General features: G+C 46.0%; 1 protein-coding gene across 2 annotated transcripts in view; it reads right to left on the bottom strand.

Annotated features, from left to right (window-relative positions):
- Positions 1 to 22,648, bottom strand: part of KDM4B (lysine demethylase 4B) — a 179,790-nt gene extending 157,142 nt beyond the window's left edge. The window contains exon 1 of one of the 2 annotated variants that reach the window (XM_040417739.1): positions 22,399 to 22,648. The gene's annotated coding sequence lies outside the window, so the exon portion shown is untranslated. Of the gene's footprint in view, positions 1 to 22,160; positions 22,378 to 22,398 lie in introns of those variants that run through there. The other variant, XM_040417740.1, reaches the window with a different exon arrangement.
- Positions 22,649 to 23,207: the final 559 nt, after the last annotated feature.

The following is a 23,207-nucleotide window of genomic DNA, read 5'->3' as shown; positions in this document are numbered from 1 at the left end:
GTCTCCCAAGATATTTTAAGAAGTGAATCACTTTTTTTATCCATAGAATCTCTCAAAAGACCTACGTCTTCAAAAGGTAAGGAGGATATCTTAGAGATTCTAGCTATAGGGGCGTCAACCCTAGGAGTTTTATCCGAGTGGGCAGAATCGGATTCACTAAAGGGATATTTTCTTTTAAAAACTCTTGAGACTCCTGATCTTTTTTCTGGGTCTCTCCACTCACCCGCAATTATTTTTTTTTATACTTTCATAAATGGGAAAAACAAATTTTTTCCTATCACCGAGACCTCTAAACATTTGGTCCTGAATGGAATTGGTTTCTCTGGATTCTTCAATATTCATGGAAGCCCTGATAGTCTTAAGCAAAGATTTGGTTTCTTCCAAGGAATACAAGGGTCTACCAGACTCGTCGTCATAAGAAACAGAGTGATTCTGATCCAATTTCACCGTCATCCAGGTCAAAATCCATATCAAAGTGCGGTTCAGGATTTGATCTGGAGGGAGAGGGTTTTTGAGGGAAAACCACCATTTTTTGCTTCAATGGCGGAGCTCACTTTCTCTTTGATAATAGAATTTAGGCTATCCACCAGAGACTGTGCTTCCTCAGACATAATCTTTTCGGTACACTTCTGACAAAGTGGCTTTTTAACATGTCCAGCTAACTGCTCCTTGCAGATTGCCCATTTTTTCTTTAGTGAAGGTTCCCCACTTTTGCTGGCATCTCTGCACAGCAAATAAAGAAGAACTCCCTCATTAAGGTGCAAGATTTTTAAAGAAAAGGAACCTCCACCATGAAAATAACTCCTTAGTGCTCAAGACCTGGAGTGGTGCATAAAAAAACTTTTCACCCAGGAGGAGGCTTACCAGGCTGAGGGGCTTGGGAGCATCCGATGACTTCTCTGCAGGAAGGGACATGGCTGCTACCGTCCAGACACGAGTTCCGATGAGGAATGCCATTCCCTGTACTGAGCCAGCATTTTAACCTGAACTTCCAGGTCACAAGGGGCACGGATGAACGCCACATCAATGCACATCTCCACGTGACCCAGCATCGCGAGACTCCGGCCCACGCTCCCAGCCACCTTAACCAAAGGTGCATAGACACCCCGGGCAGCCTGCCACCGCAGGACTTATGCCTGGGCGGACAGAAGGACCCATCTCTTGTCCCACGTGCATCAGCCCTCCTGACTCAATCAGGGCAACTTACACCAAGGCTGAGCGAAATCTTTAAGCAGTAGGTAACCCCTGCCACATTTCTCCACTTCATCCCAAGGGACAGAAAACAATTGGACAAGGTAAAGGGGAGGAGGCTTTTAAACCTTGGTTTCTCCACGTTGTTTCCTAGAGTCCTGCTTAGGAGTAGAGTCCTGCTTAGTGCTGTTGGGGAGTCGTATGGAAAAATAGGATTTTTTGTGCTTACCTGTAAAATCGTTTTCTCGCTGAGTTAATTGGGAGGACACAGGAGACCATAGGAATAGCTGCTGCTGCCACTAGGAGGAGACACTAGGCAAAAAAAGTGTTAGCTCCTCCTCTCAGCTATATCCCTCCTGCATACACTGAGCTAAATCAGTTTGTACAAAAGCAGTAGCCAGGAGAAGTCAATAGAAACCAATTGTATGAAAGAGATGGAGATTGGTCAGAACCTAGAACAGGTCAGACCCACCAAAAAGAACCAGCAATGTACTTACTGGCTGGGTGCTGTGTCCCTCAATTAACTCAGCAAGAAAAGGATTTTACAGGTAAGCACAAAAAAATCCTAATTTCTCGCTCATATCACTGGTGGACACAGGAGACCATGGGACATTCTAAAGCAGTACCATAGGGCATAGGGAGGGAATAAAAGACTAAAACAAATCTAAGGCTGGCCATGGGATCCTGCACAGAAATGTGGGGAAAGGATGCACAGGAACCCTGAATAGGACAGGAAAAGCATGAACCTGAAAGGCCAGCCAGAGAGCATAGAACGCACAGCGTCTTAGACTGCGCAAAAAGAGGAAAAACCCAGTTAAGCGAAGCCCAAGGGATCGAGAGGCTTCAGAAGATGTGGATAACAGCACATAGTATCCACAAGAAGGATAAGCATGTCTGACGATTGAAGATGATGTGAGGAAGGTACTTCCGGATAACAAGGACCACAGAATTGCTGTGGGGACATGGACTGGAAACCCAGGATGTTTTGCATGGCAATAGGCCCCATGGAAAACAGAGGGGTTTTTACTCAACAGAAATGAACCTGTAGAATCTTGGTATGCACAAGACCTGGCGAACGAGCAACAGGAAAACCCAGACACGACCTTACCAAATGTGTAAGTATCAGGATGGGATATTTCAACCCAGGAAAAAAACTGGGAAAACTGAAAGGAATTACTGGCAGAGGACTAGTCCTGTAACGATCTCCCAGGTACGTGAGGAGACCCCTGTGGACCAATTTGTAAAAGAAAATAGCGAGTAGCCACTCCCTTGTAAAGAATCCAGCATGATGAGACACTAAAGTATGGAACATGATCACTCATCAAGACAGAGATAAGGGATGGCCAAGGGGGACAAAAAGCCACAACGGGAACCAATCCTAGGTAGAAAATCAAAAACCATAGACAAATGGGGAGTAGTCTGAAAGGAAAAGACTGTGTCCCCGGGGATCAATAGCATCCCAGCCACGCAGCAGAAGAGTGCAGCCAAAGCAACCTCCGCCACTGGACAAAAGGAAGACTGCGAGTGATGCTGGAACCAGGACCATTTCATGACTGGCATTAAGACAGCCTGAGGAAACTGAGCAACCGCACTCTTTAAAGAGAGCAGGCTACAATACACAAGAGAACACATACCGTACACTCGCCAGAATACACTCATGAAAGCCAATCCAAAAAGGTAAGGATAGCAGCATACATATCAGCTTAAAAAGGAAACGCCCCCTAAGGAGCAGGTACTGTGGAAGACAGATGCCCCCAGAGCCGTAGAGGCGTGTCGTGAGACTTCTAACAAAAGAAGCTGCTCGATACTCCACAAACTGCCTGGATCAGGCAGACCCAACTTCTAAAGAACAAAAATACCGTAGTGATAGGTAGAAGCAAAGCTGACGCCAAAAATATCGGAGGTGTGTAGATTTGTCAGACACAATCTACTGTCACCGTGTAGCGACTGTGCCTGAAGGGGACAAATACGGCCATCATTCACACAGAATGGACCGAGATAGGAGAAATACTTTTCCAGGAGAGAATGTGATGATGCACAGTATGTGCCCTGAATAGGTGTGCCCCCTACATAAGGACATGTCAAGGCTATTGCTCATCTCTTAAAAGAGGCCGTGTTGATGGTGTCACAGCATCAACAGTTAGCCCCAATGTCCCACTTGAAATGAGAACCATGTGGTAGACCAATATCATAGAAACGAGGGGGTTATGTCAACCAGGGAGAACCCCGCAATAGCGCACACCAGAAGTTAATGGCTCATCAGCTATAGCATGCATACTAATGCGAATATCTGGTCAGAGAATGGAAGTACTTGAGATGACCATGTCATCAGGAAAGAGTGGATGAATCAGCTAAAACTGCAAGCGCCAGCATAAAGACCCCACCTATTGGTGCAATGGCATCCATTGGTCGCGTAAAATGAGCCGGAGATCCAACTGAGAGGGAACGTAGGCACAACCACCACACTTAGGACTAGTGTGAGGGTTCCACAGAGCCAGTGCCAAAACATGGAACGGAACAGAAGGCAATGTGGTAGAAACCCCAGAACCATATCCAAATGCAAGGAGTAAGGAGGAAAGCAACGCCACCATGGCTTGCAGGGGGAACGTAAGCCCCGAGCATGAGAAGGGAACCACACAGTGGTAGACAAGGCACTTAAGGCTAAGGCAAATTCTCCACCTGAGAATGGTGCCCAGACAGGAGTAGCCACAGGAACTAGTGCTGGCGCAATACTCAACCTGAGGAGGAGGTCATACCGTAGAAGCCATAGTATACGGTGATAGCACCATACTCCACCTGATGAGGAGACCATACAGAAGAAGCCATGGTATGTAGTAATAACACAAATACTCCACCCAAGGGGGAGACTGTTCAGTAGGAGCCATGACATGTAGTGCTAACAAAAATACTTCCCCTGAGAAGAACCCCATACAGAAAGTAACCACCGAAACAAGGACTAGCGCAATACCTGAGAAGGCCATACAGTAGTAGCCATGATATGTAGCGCTATTGTAAATACTCAACCAGAGAAGGAGGCTATACCGTAGTAGCCACAAAAGCCAAAGTCAGGGTAGACACACCACCTGGAAAGAAGGCCCTACAGTAGTAGCTACAATCTCTGGTGCCAGCGTAAATACTCCACCTGCGGAAGAGGACATACAGTAGTAGCCATGGAATAGAGTGCTAGCCTAAAAATGCCACCTGAAAATGAGGAGAGCTAGAAGTGGAAACAGTATTCAGAGGCAGTGTAATACTCAATTTGCTTGGTAGTAACCACAGAATTCTCCTCTAGGGCAGATACAGCATCATGACCAACCATGTAGTGTGGAGTCCCTCCGGGACTTAAAGTGGTGTTGTGGAGGAGGACAGAGACTGCCATGTCGGAACTCAAAACCAACAACCAAAAATTAAGGGGATAATGCAGTAGTAGCTGCAGTATCCAGTGGTTGCGCCCGTATTCCGTTTGTGAGGGAGGAATGGGTAATAGTAGGTACCGTCTCTTGGCATACACCCCCCATGGAAGAGAAAGAATATGATAAGAAATATAGTATCTGGTGCTGTGGCGTAGTAGACATAGTATCCAAGGGTGGTGCAATTACTTCACCCGTTCATGTGAATACTGAACTTATGGGAGTAGGTAACGCAGGATATACTATCCAGTGATAGAGCAATTACTCCACCTATGGAATGGGGTAATGCGACCGGCTGTGCCATATCCAGTGGTTGTACAATGACGCCACCTATGAAGGGAGGTAATTCAACAGGTTGTACAGTATGCAGAGGTAGTGCAATTACGCCACCTAAGAGAGAGGGGGTAATGCTACAGAGTGTGAGGCATCTAGTGGTAATTACTCCACCCAAGGAGTGAGTAACATGACAGAATGCACGGTATACGTGGGTAGTTCAATTAGTCCGTCTATGGAAGGAAGGTCATATGACGGGACGCACGGTATACATTGTTAGTGCCATTACTCCATCTATGGGAGGAGGGAAATATGGATGTACAGCAACCAGTGGTAGTGGAACTACTCCCCTTAAGGAAGGGGGAACGCGACAGGATGTACAGCGCCAGTGCGTGTCCGTGGAAGGGAGGATTGCATGAAAAACATCCAGTGGACTTGTTGCAGGGAAGTGCAGCAGTAACCGCATGGGGGGGGGGGGGGGGGGGGCGCACATGCTAACACTTATTTTTGCCTAGTGTCGCCTCCTAGTGGCAGCAGCAGCTCTACCCATGGTCTCATGTTCCCCAATGACATGAGCGAGAAACGAAGTTTTAAAGATATGCAAATTACCTATCGCAAGTGCCCAGGGGTGGCGAGTGTTCTGCAAGTGGCCAGTGCTCCCTGACTTACTTGCCCCCGACTCCTCTCCTCTGTAAAGTCCGACTAGCACTGTATCCTTGCTGGGTCATTCGCATCTCAGCTTCACCACCAGGCCTGGGCATGTGCAGTACATTGCTATGCATCTGCCTCCAACAGAGCTGTATAATCAGTTTAAAACATGTTATGTATGGAGACAGATGCCCTTTAAATGGGTTCTCTGGGAATTACTGAAGAATATGATTAGGACAGGTTGCCACCACTTGAGGAGCTACCTGGGTGCTCACTATACACTCAGCCATGACAGTACATCACAGGAATGCATAATTGCAAAATGGGAAAAAATTATCTGCCTGGTGAACTTGGAGAAAAACTAAACTTTCACTACACTCTAAAAATGACATGTTATTTCTATTATGTGGGTCAACATGATTATAGAAATACATAATTTCTATACTTTTTCCTTGTGCTTTATTAAACAAACTTTGAAAGAAAGAAAAAGTGGTCATATTCATATTTTTATATTTGCGCTTACAAAGCTGAGTGAGGACTTGTTGTTTAGTAAGCTGCGAGGAGGCCTCGGCCTCTTTAAACAGCTGATCTGAAGTTGCTAGGTGTCATACGTTTTGTGATCTGCAATTTGCGGATATGCAAAACGCGGACTCCGGCCGTGTGCGTTGGGCATTTTGCAGAACAGAACGTCTGTCCCCCAATAGAGCAGTCCTATCCTTGTCTGCGATAAGGACAAGAATAGGACATTCTATTTTTTTTTTGCAGGGCAGTGGAACGGATGTGCGGATGCGTACAGCACATGGAGTACTGTCCTCATCTTTTGCGGCCCCACTGAAGTGAATGGGTCCACATCCTACCCGCAAAAAATGCGGCTCGGGTGCAGACCCAAACCACTGTCGTGTGCATGAGGTCATCAAAACACCCGTAAAAACCCCTTCAATTTATTACTTATACTGCACAGTGTGTGTAAAAAAAAAAAAAAAAAAAAAAAAAAACATGTAGAAGGACATATATTAAACTGACACATGTGCCATTTAGGGTACGTGTGTAATATTTTCCGGTCCGCAAATAACACAACCGTGTGTCCGCATTTTTCAGATGAATAACTTCCATTTGTGTTCCGTATGCTTTCCATTTTTTACGGTCCGCAAAAAACAAAGAAAAAAAAATACAATTATTAATTCATAGTTGTTAAGGAAATACGGAAACTGATCCGCAAAAAACGGATCCATTAACTTGAATGGGGCTGTGGACCGATCTGTGCAGACAATAGTAGTACAAGCTTCATATTTTTGCGGACTAGAAATGCGGAAACACGGATGCGGACAACATACTGAATGTTGTCCGCACATTTTATTCACCCATAGGAATGAATGGATCCGCATCTATTCCTGCAAAATGTGGATCGGAAGCGGATAAAATTATACGGTCGTGTGAATGTAGCCTTACTGTGCAGCAGCTGCTGCACACAAGTTCCGGCTCCTCCAATCGTCACACGGGGGAGCTTGAGCATTACTGAAATGCTTCAGGTATTTACTGTGCTCGGATGCCAGTCAGGTTTGACCACGGCATCTGAAAGATTAAATGTCCACAATCTGCATTACCGTCTGTCGCAGACATAAGCCTGCCATTCACTTCTATAGGACGGCTCCTTCCTATTCAAGTGTGTATTACAGATCCTGCCCATTTTTTCATGAGAGGTAATGCGACCAAAAAACTGTAAACTGGCCATTTAGACTTAATTTTTTTCCATTTCGCAGTTTGGCATATGGGATAAACATTTTTATTTTAACCCCTTCGCTACTAGCATCGTGCATCCAATGCCAGTTCTAAATGTAAGACAACTTCATAGCCATCTTACATTTAGCCCATTTTCTATGCCTAAAACAGGCGTCGGAAGTGGTACAGTAAATGAGACCGGCCTACCCACAATTTTAGACCTGTTATGAGAGGGGAGAAGTCGCAGATTGGTTAGTTGCGCTGCCATCTGCGCATGAAATACACCTAATATAGGCGTATTTCAATATAGTAAATGACCCCCATTCTCTGTAAAGGGGTTTTCCCAGCTCAGACAATGGGGGCATATCGCTGGGACAAGCACCTACAATGAGAACGAAGCGTGAAGAAGAACGGAGGGCGCACTGCGCATGCGCAGCCGCTCTCCATTCATTTCTATGGGGCCACCGAAAATAGCCGAGCACTGGCTCGGTTATTGCAGTCTGCCCCATAGAAATGAATGGGAGCATGGGCCGCGCATGCGCGGTGCGCTCCCATTCACTTCTATGGGAGCAGCGCTTGGTGGTGGACGGCCCTGGGAAATCCAGGGACATCCAGCCACAGCGCTCCCTGCTTCGTTCTCGTCGTAGGTGCGGGTTCAGACAATCGGGGCATATCCTAGCGATATGCCCCCATTGTCTGAGATGGGAATACCCCTTTAAGTTAGAAAAAGCAGAGATATAAATGTATAAATTACAATTTTTATTGAATCTTTTTCCATAACACTTTACATCAATCTGCTCAGCTCCTCCTGTTCTATAACCCACTGCCTGCAGAACATACTGCATTTTGTGGCGACAGGTCCCCATAGCATCTGGACTGAACACTGACCCATTCATTTTAAAAAGGGTATATACATGAGTATTGCTTTTCAATGACAACCTTCCCTTTAGGAAAAAATCCCAGCATGTTCTATCTTCATCCGTATTTCATGCAGGAGCGGTCCATTCAAGACGGATATCACTGATAAAAGATGCTGAGGGAGATTGTAAAGTAGAACTGGCTTAGTTGCCCATAGCAACCAATCAGATTCCACCTTTCATTTTTCACAGCTCCTTTGGAAAATGAAAGGTGAAATCTGATTGGTTGCTATGGGCAACTAAGCCAGTTCTACTTTACACCTGTCTGATAAGTCTCCCTCGCTGTGTTTTTTTCTTCACATGCCTAAAAAAAAATGCACCAAACGACAGCCGCATGGGTAAAAAAAAACAATAAGGCCTCTTTCACACGGGCATCGCGGTTGAGGGCCGGATGCGATGCGGGTGGTTTCAGGGAAAATCGTGCGAGTAGGCAAGCAATTTCAGTCCGTTTTTACTGCGATTGCATTTCGTTGTTCAGTTTTTTCCACGCAAGTGCAATGCGTTTTGCATGCCCGTGAGAAAAAACTGAATGTGGTACCCAAACCCGAACCCGGACTTCTTTACTGAAGTTCAGGTTTGGTGTTCTGTAGATTTTATTATTTTTCATTATAACATGGTTATAATGGAAAATAGCATTCTTTAATAAAGAATGCAAAGTCCAATGTCAATTGAGGGTTAAATAATAAAAACATTACTCACCTCATCCACTTGATCGCGCAGCCGGGATTCTCTTCTTTGTTCTTCTTGACGGACCTGCAAAAGGACCTTCGCTGACCTCATCGCGCTCACCACGTCAGCACAGGTCCTTCTGAATGAACATAGAAGGTCCTTCTATCTTCATTCAGCAGGACCTGTGCTGACGTCACCACGCTTACCACGTGGTGAGCACGATTGCGTCAAAGGTACTTTTGCAGGTCCTGAAAGAAGAAGAAAGAAGACAATGCTGGCTGCGAGATCAAGTGGATGAGGCGAAAAAAAAAATAAAAAAAAAATAGAATAAAATCGCACCACATCCGCACTTGCTTGGGGATGCTTGCGATTTTCATGCAGACCGATAAATTTCTATGGGGCCTGCGTTGCGTGAAAAACGCAGAATATAGAACCTGCTGTGATTTTCACACAACACACAAGTGCTGCGTGATAAACATCACTCATGTACACAGCCCCATCGAAATGAATGGGTCAGGATTCAGTGTGGGTGCAATGCGGTCACGTATTGCACCCGCGCGGAATACTCGCCCGTGTGAAGGCCCCTTTCACACAAACGATACGGGTTGTTTCAGGGTCTGTTCAGTAAATAACTAATGGTTCTGCCTGCAAGTTCAATCTCGTTTTTGTCTGCGATTGCGTTCAGTGGTTAATTATTTTCCACGTGGGTGCAATCAATTTTGATGCATTTTTCATGTGCGTGGAAAGAAAAAAAAATAATGAATAATAACAATCTACATCTCCTAGCAACGATCAGTTAAAAACGCTTTGCATCTGAATGCAATGCGTTTTTCAAGGAAGCCCCATTCACTTCTATGGGACCAGAGCTAAGTAAAAAACGCAGATTATAGAACATGCTGTGATTTGCACGTAAGGGCTCTTTCACACTTGCGTTCTTTTCTTCCGGCATAGAGTTCCGTCGTCGGGGCTCTATGCCGGAAGAATCCTGATCAGTTTTATCCTAATGCATTCTGAATGGAGAGAAATCCGTTCAGGATGCATCAGGATGTCTTCAGTTCTGGAACGGAACGTTTTTTGGCCGGAGAAAATACCGCAGCATGCTGCGCTTTTTGCTCCGGCCAAAAAACCTGAACACTTGCCGCAAGGCCGGATCCGGAATTAATGCCCATTGAAAGGCATTAATCCGGATCCGGCCTTAAGCTAAACGTCGTTTCGGCGCATTGCCGGATCCGACGTTTAGCTTTTTCTGAATGGTTACCATGGCTGCCAAGACGCTAAAGTCCTGGCAGCCATGGTAAAGTGTAGTGGGGAGCGGGGGAGCAGTATACTTACCATCCGTGCGGCTCCCGGGCGCTCCAGAGTGACGTCAGGGTGCCCCACGTGCATGGATGACGTGTCGCATGGATCACGTCATCCATGCGCATGGGGCGCTCTGACGTCATTCTGGAGCGCCCCGGGAGCCGCACGGACTGTAAGTATACTGCTCCCCCGCTCCCCACTACTACTATGGCAGCCAGGACTTTAATAGTGTCCTGGGTGCCATAGTAACACTGAACGCATTTTGAAGACGGATCCGTCTTCAAATGCTTTCAGTTCACTTGCGGTGTTACGGATCCGGCGTGTAATTTCAGCAAATGGAGTACACGCCGGATCCGGACAACGCAAGTGTGAAAGAGCCCAAACACAGAGATGATGCATGAAAAACAACGATCATGTACACAGACCCATTGAAATGAATGGATCAGGATTTAGTGCGGGTGCTATGCGTTCACTTCACATATTGCACCCATACGGGAAACTCGCCGGTGTGAAAGGCAAACTAAGGTATAAAAGTTGTTCAGTTGTTCACCGGTAGAATCCAGACGAGTGATCCTCCTCTGAGGATTAAAAGCAGACCCTGATATATGGCAATTTTCATGCCGATTCAAGCCAGTGGTCAAATGCAAGGACCTGTACTGAAAACTATTAAGTAGTTTATTCAACTACAGATGTCAATGCACAGGACATTCCTAAAAAAAAATCCTCATCTAAAATACTATGTGAGGTAAGGCTGCCACCATATTTAGGGTCCATTCACACATCCGTAGTGTATTGCAATACACCCGGCCGGCACACCCATAGAACTGCCTATTCTTCTCCGCTATTGCGGTCAAGAATAGGACATGTTCTATTTTTTTTCCAGAGCCGTGGACCGGAAGATTGGGGATGCGCTCCGGAAATGCGGATAGCACATTGTGTGCTGTCCGCATCCATTCCTGCCCCATAGAAAATGAACGGGTCCGCACCCATTTCGGATAATTGCGGAAAGGGTGCAGACACATTCTACGGACGTCTGAATGGAGCCTTAAGCTGAGACTCCTTGGAGGAGTCCTCTGTCTCATCTGGTCAGGAGAGGTTAGAAACCAGCAGCAAATATTTGCACTGAATTCATGAATATTAGTAGCCTAAAGGCATCCTTCACTTTGAAGCTCATGGTATGAGGCTTACATAAACTGAAAAACTAAGGGGTTCTCCATTTTTTTATTTTTTTTATTAGGCAGGTAGCATGAGGCATTGTTAAACAGAATGTCCTGCTGCCCCAGTAGAGATTACTTCTGTGCATGAGCGGCATGTCACCAGTGAGACTCCAGAATCACTTGAATGATGGCAAACCTGCCCATCTGAATAGACCCTTATGAACACGAAGGTTGTGTAACAAATTGATCTGATTACATTTTTTTTAACTCCTTAGTGACCACCCATACGTGTTTTTACGGCGGTCACTAAAGGGCCTTGGGCTGGAGCGCCGCCTTTTTACAGCGACACTTCAGCCCAAGTTAGCGCTTAAATCAAACGCTGGAGCTCCGTGCCCGCAGCTACCAGACAAGCGGTCTCTGATCACGTGATGGCCATGATACACTGTATCACAGTGATCACCGAAAATGCTGCCGGCAGTAAACTTTCTCCCTCCTCTCATGTAAGAGGAGGGAGAAAGTCTCCGATGCTTGGATCGGGTCCCCCAGCATCCCCATAAGGGAAAGCTGGGTCCCAATCCTCACCCCCCCTCCTGCCCTCAAGAAAGATTGCCACCGCCCCTGCAAAGTTTCTCTCTCCTCTGTACCCCTTATGGATTTATTCTTAAAATTATATACCTCTGATAAAAAGCTATCCATTTATGAATCCCTTTTTAGTTTTAAAGGCTGCCTTTCCTTCCGTCAGTTTATTCCCTCCAAGCCTGCCAGATATGGGGTAGAATTATATAAAGGTGCGTGAGAGCACAACCGGCTACACCTACGGTCTGTCTGTATATGAGTGCAGAGACTCTGAACTCAACCCCCCAGGCTGCCCCGAAAATATTAGGATATCCGAAAAAAAATTGTGTGGAATCTATTGGCGCCATTCCTACACAAGGGTACCACGTGTACACTGATCATTTTTTATAGTAGCATACCCCTTTTTAAATCCCTCCATGCTACAGACACAGGGGCTGGTGTTCAAGCATTTGGAGAGAAGAACATCCTTCGCCCTTGCAAGTGACCAGCTGGTGAAGCTATAAAAAGGGCCTGGTATAAAAAGGTAGCAATCTACCTCATTCAGATTGCTACCTATAAAATAGTTTTGTTTTATTTAAAAAGGCCCAAGGAACCCTCAACTTCCTTGAGTTTCAGGAGAAGGTGGTTGAGAGTCTCCTGTTTGAGTCCCCCGCACCTGGGCAAGCCTTTGAATCTGAGGATGTTCGAAGGCTTTCAGAATGTCACTTCCCTCACCGCGTCCCTGCCACTGCCAGCAAGACATCCTCAGAAACGATGCCGGGTGTGTAGCAAACACGGAAGGAGGAGAGAATGCCCCAGTTGCCCATTACAACCAGGCCTCTGCAATTACCCCTGTTTTGAGACGTACCATACGGTTGCTAATTATTAATTTTATTTAATACCAAAAAGGGTGGGTAGGGGTATTTTCAGGAAGTCAATTTATTCTCAATTTCTGTTTAGTTTGGGGGCTTTCCAGGGAGGGAGAGATCCATTTGGGATGGGTTGTGGAGCTAATTTTTTTTCAGACATTAGAACAAATTTTTACCTTTTCTGATTTATTTTCTTAATTTTCCTAATTTCATTTTTTATGACTATGTCCTGCCACACAAAGCTGTTCATTCCATTCACATTACTGTATCATGATATTGGCATGATATTTTTTTTTATTTGGAGAATCTCTAATGATTAAGTTGTTCCTCACCAGTACACTAAGGGCTTGTACACTAAGGGATGTCTAGAAATCCTGACATCATTTTGGGAATTAGTGATCCATTACTGTTCCTACAGACTGCTCTGGACACTGTCCTTTTATATATTCTGTGCATAGCGGTCTCTACCTTGCCGGGCAGGGGCCTGTTACGGTGCACCGTGTCACTTAGCATGTTCGTCATTCATATAGGGATTGATTGGGCTAAAGAGACGTTGTACGACCAGTCACTGTCCTTGAATGCCAGCTTGTCATTACAGCCCTATCGGTGTTCTTGTATCTTGTGAACAAACTGGAATTTGTAACATAGTTGGAGACCATTTGCTCCATTTTCTTGGACTTGTTGCCTTTCACTACATTTCATTTTTTTTTTTAGTTTGGCAAGACATAGTCATATGTACAGGCAAATGCCTTTTTAGAAATAGGCCTCCCTTATAAGTGCACAGCTTCACTTCTCATCTGTACGCGCCATAAAGATAAGAATGTGGCGGATTTCTAAGGGTACTTTCATACTAGCGTTATTCTTTTCCGGCATAGAGTTCAGTCCTAGGGGCTCAATACCGGAAAAGAACTGATCAGTTTTATCCTAATGCATTCTGAATGAAGAGAAATCCGTTCAGGGTGTCTTCAGTTCAGTCTTTTTGACTGATCAGGACAGAGATAAAACCGCAGTATGCTACGGTATTATCTCCGGCCAAAAAAAAACTGAACACTTGCCTGAATGCCGAATCTGGCATTTTTTTCCATAGGAATGTATTAGTGCCGCATTCAAAATACCGGATCAGTCCTTCCGGTCTGCGCATGCCCAGACCAATAAAATAATAATTATAAATGTGAAAAAAATAAATGCCGGATCCGTTTTTCCCGGATCACACCGGAAAGACGGATCCAGCATTTCAATGCATTTGTAAGACAGATCAGGATCCTGATGACAAATGCCATCAGTTGGCATACGTTTTGACAGATCCGGCAGGCAGTGCCGGCGACGAAACTGCTTGCCGGATCACTCTGCCGCAAGTGTTAAAGTACCCTCAGACAGTAACAGGGTTAACCATCTAAATATATTTTTTCTCTAATTTTCTGTGAAAATTTGTATTAACAATTTGACTAAAACCATATTTACTCATTATTTCATCTTATAATATATTGACTTTTGAGTAAAAAATTAAAAATATATATTTTTTTCACCTGCTTAGAATTTCTACAAAAAACTAGGGGGTCTAAAAGCTCACTACACCGCTAGATGAATACCATCGGGGGTCTAGTTTTCAAAATGGGGGATTCTATAATTAAAGTGTGCAATGGGGACTGAACCATTTTCAATTTATTATCTGAAAGCCACTGGGTGCTCCTTTATGTTTGGGCCCTGCCGCTTGTCAAGATATAAGATTAGGGCCACAATGGGGGCGATACATTTTGGGGTGTACTTTTTCTATTTTCATGTGCTTTGTAAAAAAAAAAAAAAAAAGTCTTCTTGTGTAAAAGATTTTAAACATTTTTTTTTTCACCTTCTTAGCATTCATTTCTTTAAAAAGCTAGGTGGTCAAAAAACTCATTACACCCATAGATGAATACATTAGGGGCTCTAGTTTTCAAAATAGGCTCACTTTTGGGGGGGTTTTATTATTCTGACACTTATAAGCCTCTGCAAACTTGGCTTGCTGCAGGAAAAAATATGTACTTCAAAAATGTTAAAATTAATGATAAAATGGTAAAGTAAAAGTTTTTTGTAAGTGCTGCCAAAATAAAGTAAAGATGTGGAAATATATTTCTGATAAAAATATTGAATAGTATTTACCGTATGTATGTATGTATGTGAAATATTGCAGTTGAAAATATGGCAATTTTTACAAATCTTCATAGTTTAAGCTTTTTATAAAGATACGCATATTTTAAATTGGTAAAATTTTACCACCTAAAAGTAAAGTACAATATGTGACGAGAAAACAATGTCAGAATTACTTTGATGTGCAAAACCTTTACAAAAGTTATTCTCTGCTAAAGTGACATATCAGATTTTCAAAATCTGGCTTGGTCATTAAGACCCAAATAGGTTTGGTCATTAAGGGGTCAAGGTTACTTTCACATCTGCTTGTCACTTTTCTTGTATTGAGATCCAGCAGAGGATCTCAATACAGGAGAAAACGCTTCCGTTTTGTCGCCATTCATGGTCAATGGGGACAAAACTGAACTGAAGGGAATGGAATCCACCAAAATGCATTCTATTTCGTTTGGTTGCGTTCCCAGACTGGAGAGCAAACCGCAACATGCTGTAGTTTGCTTTCCGTTCTGGGAAAACGGATCCGGCACCCATTGACAGTGGTTTTAATGCCGATCAGTCATGGCAATGTTAGAGATAATACAACTGGATCCGTTCATAATGGATGCAGCCGGTTGTATTATCAGTAACGGAAGCGCTTTTGATAACTCTGCCGGATACTGTAAAAACGCTAGTGTGAAAGTAGCCCAAGAACCTCTTCACATTTCAACATGTCCAAAAGAGAAAGAGGTTTTGATAAATGAGGAGCCCAGTGTCCCATGAATCAATATTTGACTCCTACAAAGAGGTACTTAGTTACAATATGACAAAGGCTGGAATACCCTGAACAACCAATACTAAGTAAAACCCCAATTCCAAAAAAGTTGGGACACTGTAAAATGTGAATGAAGACAGAATGCAATGATGTGCAAATATCATAGACCTCAATTTTATGAATATATGGACCTACATCCATCCAGGCACCACCTGATAACCACTGACAATGGTAACCAGCCGGCTTCCAGGATATATGCTAATGAGAACCTAACGCCACAAACAGCAATGGTGGGTTTCCAGGATATGGTGTGTCACCGTGCACAGCGAGGTGCCCACTGCACCCAATCCCTGTGCTCAGCTGTAGACCACTGAGGACAGGAATCAGTTGCAGCAGTCAGCTCCTGTGGCAGGAGTGCTGGACCAGCGCCACAGAGAACGGTGCTTTAGAAGGGGGTGAGTATAACATGTTTTTTATTATAAGCAACTATGGGGTTGCCTCAGATTTTTTGCTATCTCAGACAACCCATTTAATATTTCCACATACTTCCATACAACAACTGGTGCTGCTGTTTTTTCCCTAAAAAAAAACCACACAGACACACATATACCCCAAAACTCCAATAAAAATGGTGTGTGACACCAGCTTTTCAAGAACATCTGTCATCAGGATCCACCCTACAAGGCATAATTACTGGTTGAATAGGGGTAACGCTGGGTTCACACCTGAGCGTACTGTATGGAGCGCTCTGTATGCGCGATTTTATCGGGCGTTTATTATTGGCGTCTGGCAACAAGCAAACGCCCATTGTCGCGCGTTCCCGGAAGTCTATGTACGGGAACGCGCGACAATACGCCCCAAAGAAGCTCCTGTACTTCTTGGGGCGTAGGGCATTTTACAGCGCGTTCGTACGCGCTGTAAAACGCTCAGGTCTGAACCCAGCCTAATACTAATGACATCTGCTCTATAAAGGGCTTATCCAATACTACACAATGTCCCCCCCATATGCCAGGCCCCTCACATGGAATCTACTTACTGGCTCCCAGCACCGCTCCGGGTCCCCGCACCGCCGCAACTGCTTCTCCCACTGCACGGATGAAAACATCTGGTGGCATTTTATAGGATTGGATAACCCCTTGAAGGGCCAATACACACAGCCATGTTTTTTGTCCGCATCTGATCCGAATTTTTGCCGGGTCGGACACGGGCCCATTCATCTCATAAGGGCTGCAAAAGATGCATACAGCACAATGTGTGCTTTCCACATCCGCAAGTCTGATTTGCGGAACGCAAAAACGGACACAGTCATGTGCAGGAGCCCTAATAAGCAAAACTCTAAATACAGGACTGATGAACAGCAAGGCTTTTGGAGATACTTTTATAACCCTTTCCAGCTTTATGCAAGTCAACAATTCTTAATCGTAGGTCTTCTGAGAGCTCTTTTGTGCGAGGCATCATTCACATCAGGCAATGCTTCTTGTCAAAAGCAAACCCAGAACTGGTGTGTGTTTTTTTTATAGGGCAGGGCAGCTGTAACCAACACCTCCAATCTCATCTCATTGATTGGACTACAGTTGGCTGACACCTCACTCCAATTAGCTCTTGGTGATGTCATTAGTCTAGGGGTTCACATACTTTTTCCACCTGCACTGTGAATATTTACATGGTGTGTTCAATAAAAACATGGTAACATTTAATTCTTTGTGTGTTATTAGTAGGGGTGCACCGAAATTTCGGCAGCCGAAAATATCGGCCGAAAATGCACCTAATCCACTTCGGCCGATATTGTTACATATCGGCCGAAAATATGGGGTGTGGGATTTGTCACCCACCATCTGCGGGCGGGCGCCGGGCGGGCGGTTTACTTTGTCACTGCATCTTTATTTTACCTTACAATCGTGAGGCTCCAGTAACTAACAACTCTGCAGGCAGAGCGGAGGCCGGCGTAACGTCACTTACTCACGTGACGCGCCTGCTCCGCCTCCTTCATTCATAAAGTGGGCGGAGCAGGTGCGTCACGTGAGTAAGTGACGTTACGCCGCCCTCCGCTCTGCCTGCAGAGTTGTTAGTTACTGGAGCCTCACGATTGTAAGGTAAAATAAAGATGCTGTGAGCAGCAGGGCCGGGGCTGTTATGGGTAGGGGGGATCGGTCTATGGAACTGCTATGGGGAGGGGGGATCTGTGCACTGCTATGGGGAGGGGGGGATCTGTGCACTGCTATGGGGAGGGGGGATCTGTGCACTGCTATGGGGAGGGGGGATCTGTGCACTGTTATGGGGAAAGGGATCTGTGCACTGTTATGGGGAAAGGGATCTGTGCACTGTTATGCCCATAACAGTGCACAGATCCCCCTCTCCATAACAGCGCCACCCACAGATCCCCCTCTCCATAACAGCGCCACCCACAGATCCCCCTCTCCATAACAGCGCCACCCACAGATCCCCCTCTCCATAACAGCGCCACCCACAGATCCCCCTCTCCATAACAGCGCCACCCACAGATCCCCCTCTCCATAACAGCGCCACCCACAGATCCCCCTCTCCATAACAGCGCCACCCACAGATCCCCCTCTCCATAACAGCGCCACCCACAGATCCCCCTCTCCATAACAGCGCCACCCACAGATCCCCCTCTCCATAACGGCGCCACCCACAGATCCCCCTCTCCATAACGGCGCCACCCACAGATCCCCCTCTCCATAACGGCGCCACCCACAGATCCCCCTCTCCATAACGGCGCCACCCACAGATCCCCCTCTCCATAACAGCGCCACCCACAGATCCCCCTCTCCATAACGGCGCCACCCACAGATCCCCCTCTCCATAACAGCGCCACCCACAGATCCCCCTCTCCATAACAGAGCCACCCACAGATCCCCCTCTCCATAACAGCGCCACCCACAGATCCCCCTCTCCATAACAGCGCCACCCACAGATGAATTTCATTCATGAAAAAGAATTATTAATAAAATCATTAAAAAAAAAAGTATTTTAAAAGTATTTGGGCAAAAAGGCAGTTTCGGTTTCGGTTTTCGGTCAAGGGCATCCTGAATTTTCGGTTTCGGTTTCGGACCAGAATTTTCATTTCGGTGCACCCCTAGTTATTAGTTTAAGCAGACTGTGATTGTCTATTGTTGTGACTTAGATGAAGATCAGATCACATTTTATGACCTATTTGTGCAGAAATCCATATCATTCCAAAGGGTTCACATACTTTTCTTGCAACTGTAAGTAAATGTTTTGCTACCATGGACTATTTTTACAGTAACATTATCCTACCCACAGAATATTTCACATGAACACCCCAATAACAAGCACATAAAGCAGAGCGACCACAGGGTTATTATCCGCTCACATGCGGATGTGACTGGAGCTAGGGGTGTCATTGACCCCATCACATTATTTTAACGATCCTTGTAAATCAAAGCCATGATGACGGGTGCTACGAGTTGGATGGGCAGATTTTCCGCCCCCTTTTTTACCATTAGGGTATGTTCATACCAGGGCTGTGGAGTCGAGGAGTCGGAGGCAATTTTGGGTACCTGGAGTCGGCAAAAAATTACCCGACTCCGACTAGATTTAAATTGGAATAAAATAAAAAAATTTAAATGTCCCAATTCACAAAAAGTTATAACTAAATACCGTATTTTTCGCCCTTTAAGACGCACCTGCCCATAAGACGCACCTAGGTTTTTGAGGAGGAAAATAAGAAAAAAAATATTTTGAACCAAAAGGTGTGCTTTCGGTGGGTTTTGAACTAATGGTGGTCTGTGGGTGGCACTGTTATGGGGGATCATTGTGGGGGCATCTGTGGATGACACATATACAGCATCTTATCTTATGTGTCATCCACAGATCCCCCCCATAACAGTGTCCCTGTGTAGTGAATGGGTGCCGGCATCTGTTTCTGTAATGGCAGCGGGGACAGGTGCCTGCTTCATTCATAAAGCGTGCGGAGCCGGCGTGTGATGTAGTGAGCTACGCTACGAGCGCCCACCCGGCCTCCTGACTGCCAAGAAGTTAGTAGTACAGCGCTAGATTTAAGATGATTGAAATACTTCAACAATACCCACAAGTTAGATATGATTACCGTATACTACAGTGAGCGGGGCCCGGTGTAGTAGAATACAGCGAGTGCATCGGGCCCCGCTGCCATTACATAAACAGATGCCGGCCCCCAGCCCCTCCTCCCTCTCAGCCTATTCACCGGACGGTCGCAGCATTCGCCCCCATAAGACGCACTGCTATTTTTCCCCCACTTTTGCGAAAAATACGGTACTTCTCTACTGTAAGAATAAAGGCCAATGCGTGCAGTGCGTCACGTTACCGCAAAACAAACACGTTAAGTGACCATGAAGAAGCATGCTTTTCATATGCTTCACTATATGGCACGCAACGCACAGTTAAGGAGCGGCAATACTTATACTTTCCATTGTGTTGTGTTCCGCTGTTACAGGGAACGCAACGACCATGGTTAACCTAGCCTCTCACTGATAACTGATTAAGTAAATATGTTTTTTGCAGAACTAGAGACACTTGTATAAGTGAAGGGAATGGATAGTCAATAGTTCAAGACTGAAGCTGTAAACCATTTGATAAACTGCTGTCATTCAGCTAAGGCTATAAAAACTTGTAAACTCAGATTGTTAGCTTAAACTTTAAAGGGATTTTGTGTGTAGAGCTGAGGACATGGGTTGCTAGATGGCCGCTAGCACATCCGCAATACCCAGTCCCCATAGCTCTGTGTGCTTTTATTGTGTATAAAAGCCGATTTGATACATATGCAAATTAACCTGAGATGAGTCCTGTATGTGAGATGAGTCAGGGACAGGACTCCTCTCAGGTTAATTTGCATATGTATAAAATATTTTTTTTTTTTTTACACAATAAAAGCACACAGAGCTGTGGGGACTGGATATTGCGGATGTTGCTAGCGGCGATCTAGCAACCAATGTCCTCAGCTCTATTCACAAAATCCCAGTGACAGGTTCCCTTTAAAGGGTTTCTATCACATATTTAGGTGTCAGACACTAGCGATCCGCTAGTGTCTGCTCTAACAAACCATCCTAATATAATAGGTTTTGGGGCAGCCGTTTCACTAAAAAAAAAAGAACTTATATCTATATGCTAATGAGCCTCTAGGTGCTATGGGGGCGTCATTAGCACCTAGAGGCTCCGTCTACCTTCATAAACTGCCGCCGCCCAGCGCGTCCCTCCAGCCCGCCCATCTCCTGCTGAATGCGATCCTCCCCATCTGCGCCTCTGTTCGGCGCATGCGCAGTGAATGTCTGACCGCTTCCCTGCACAGACATCTCCACTGCGCCTGTTCCTCGGAGCACTATGATGTCATTGGCGCAGGCGCAGTGGGGATGTCTGAGCGGGGAAGCGGTCAGACATTCACTGGGCATGCGCCGAACAGAGACGCGCACGGGGAGGATCGCATTCAGCAGGAGATGGGCGGGCTGGAGGGACGCGCTGGGCGGCGGCAGTTTATCAAGGTAGACGGAGCCTCTAGGTGCTAATGACGCCCCCATAGCACCTAGAGGCTCAATAGCATATAGATATAAGTTCTTTTTTTAGCGAAACGGCTGCCCCAAAAGCAATTATATTAGGATGGTTGGGCAGAGCAGACACTAGCGGATTGCTAGTGTCTGACAGCTAAATATGTCAAACAAAGTGATAGTCATGTTTAAAGGGTTTCTATGGGATTCTACTAGGGAAATCATGTTTTAAAATAAATGCCCCTTCCCCTGCCCCTTCCTGGATCCTCCCACTGCCCTATCTTCAGCAGAAGATCAGCACACAAAGGAGAAGGCAGCAGCTTCCTAGCCAGTAGTTCTGTGGTAATGACATGTATGTTGCCTTTCTTTCCTTCAAGGAATGTATAAAATACATTTCCATATTAAATAAATACAGAGGAGTCGGAAGTACCAAAAACTGAGGAGTCGGACCATTTATCTACCGACTCCACAGCCCTGGTTCATACAGACGACTTTTTTTATGGGGATTCCAAAGTGGATCCTGCGACAAAATCTTTGTGAAATCCACCCACAAGACGGAAAGTAAAATCTGCCTGCTGCCATGCCATGAAAAACTACCAACCCACAGTAGAAATTTGAGGGGCGGCTTCGGAGCTCTTCCATGGATGTCTTGGCTCCCTCATCTGAACATAGCCAGTGCCAATAGCTTAATATGAACAGACACTAGTAAACGCATCTTATAAACAGAAGTGTGAACGCCGCCTTAGCACAATCCGCTACAGGGGATGCTGTGGCTATAGACTGGGTCAATAAATGCTGCATGGACTATTGTAAAGTCCCAATAGATCACTGGGAGTGAGGGATTCCATGGGACAGAACCGGACCCATATCACAGCTGTCATAGCAGCCTCCTTTAAAGGGCCAGGATATGCAGACAACCTCCCCTCCCCCACACGCTGATTTATCATTAGTATTAATGAACAAGTAATGCCAGGCCCTGCAACCCCTTAAACATGGCAGCTGAGCAGCCACTACCAGGTCTATCCCCACCAATGAGGTCCTGATCGGTGTCAGGACAAGGCTTCCCACCTGCAGCCATACCTGACAACAGAGAACAATAGCCATCCAGCAATAGAACAAGAACCAACACTGCGCTGGACCGCGGGCGAGCTACGGCCAAGCTCCTATAGGAAGCCACTTTCTACCATTATGGCAGCATATAGAGACACAAGGACGGCACTGGGAGGCCTCTCGGCCCCAGCTCGGGCGTACAAGGACAGTCCTCCACAATGGCAGCGTCCGTTACGCTACGTCACTGCTCGTGCGCCGGTAAACATACGGTATTTTCAGCTTCTCCCGAGCTGGCGCCTCATCCACTAAATTCGATTCCCTGATCTCCCGTTCCAAGTCTCGGACTTCCGCCGTCCACCATCTCTCAGAGCCTAGACAGGCCGCATCTGTCCAGTCCCCGCCCGCCGGCTCTGCTGATTGGCTCCGCTAAGGCGAATGGCCGCTTAGCTATGAGCTCCGATTGGCTGTGAACGGAAATTAGTGCCGCCCACCCTTCCAGTGAACGAATTAACGAAAGCTGGATGTTATTATCTCCTCACATACATTATCGGTTCATATGCGGTTGCGGATGTGACTGGAGCTAGGGGTGTCATGGTGGCGGAGGTGCTCGTTGCTTCAAGTAGTAGTGACCTACTGGAGAGTGTATACAGCGAGTCTGACCAGGAAGTAGAACGCTGCAAAGTAGTAGCAGCAGCCGCCAGGGATGCACCTACCGCCCACCACCAATGCCAGTCCTCAGTAGTAGCAGCAGCCAGGGATGCACCTAGACCCCCACCACCAATGCCAGTCCTCAGTAGTAGCAGCAACCAGGGATGCACCTAGCCCCCCACCACTAATGCCAGTCCTCAGTAGTAGTAGCAACCAGGGATGCACCTACCGCCAAGCACTAATGCCAGTCCTCAGTAGTAGTAGCAGCCAGGGATGCACCTACCGCCAAGCACTAATGCCAGTCCTCAGTAGTAGCAGCAGCCAGGGATGCACCTACCGCCCACCACCAATACCAGTACTCAGTAGTAGCTGCAGCAGCCAGGGATACACCTAGCCCCCTCACCAACAATGCCAGTCCTCAGTAGTAGC

The sequence above is a fragment of the Bufo bufo genome, chromosome 2 (assembly GCF_905171765.1).
Source record: "Bufo bufo chromosome 2, aBufBuf1.1, whole genome shotgun sequence".
NCBI classification, from domain to species: Eukaryota; Metazoa; Chordata; class Amphibia; order Anura; family Bufonidae; genus Bufo; species Bufo bufo.
The sequence above is the reverse complement of the archived record's forward strand: the minus strand, read 5'-3'. Positions and strand labels throughout refer to the sequence as shown.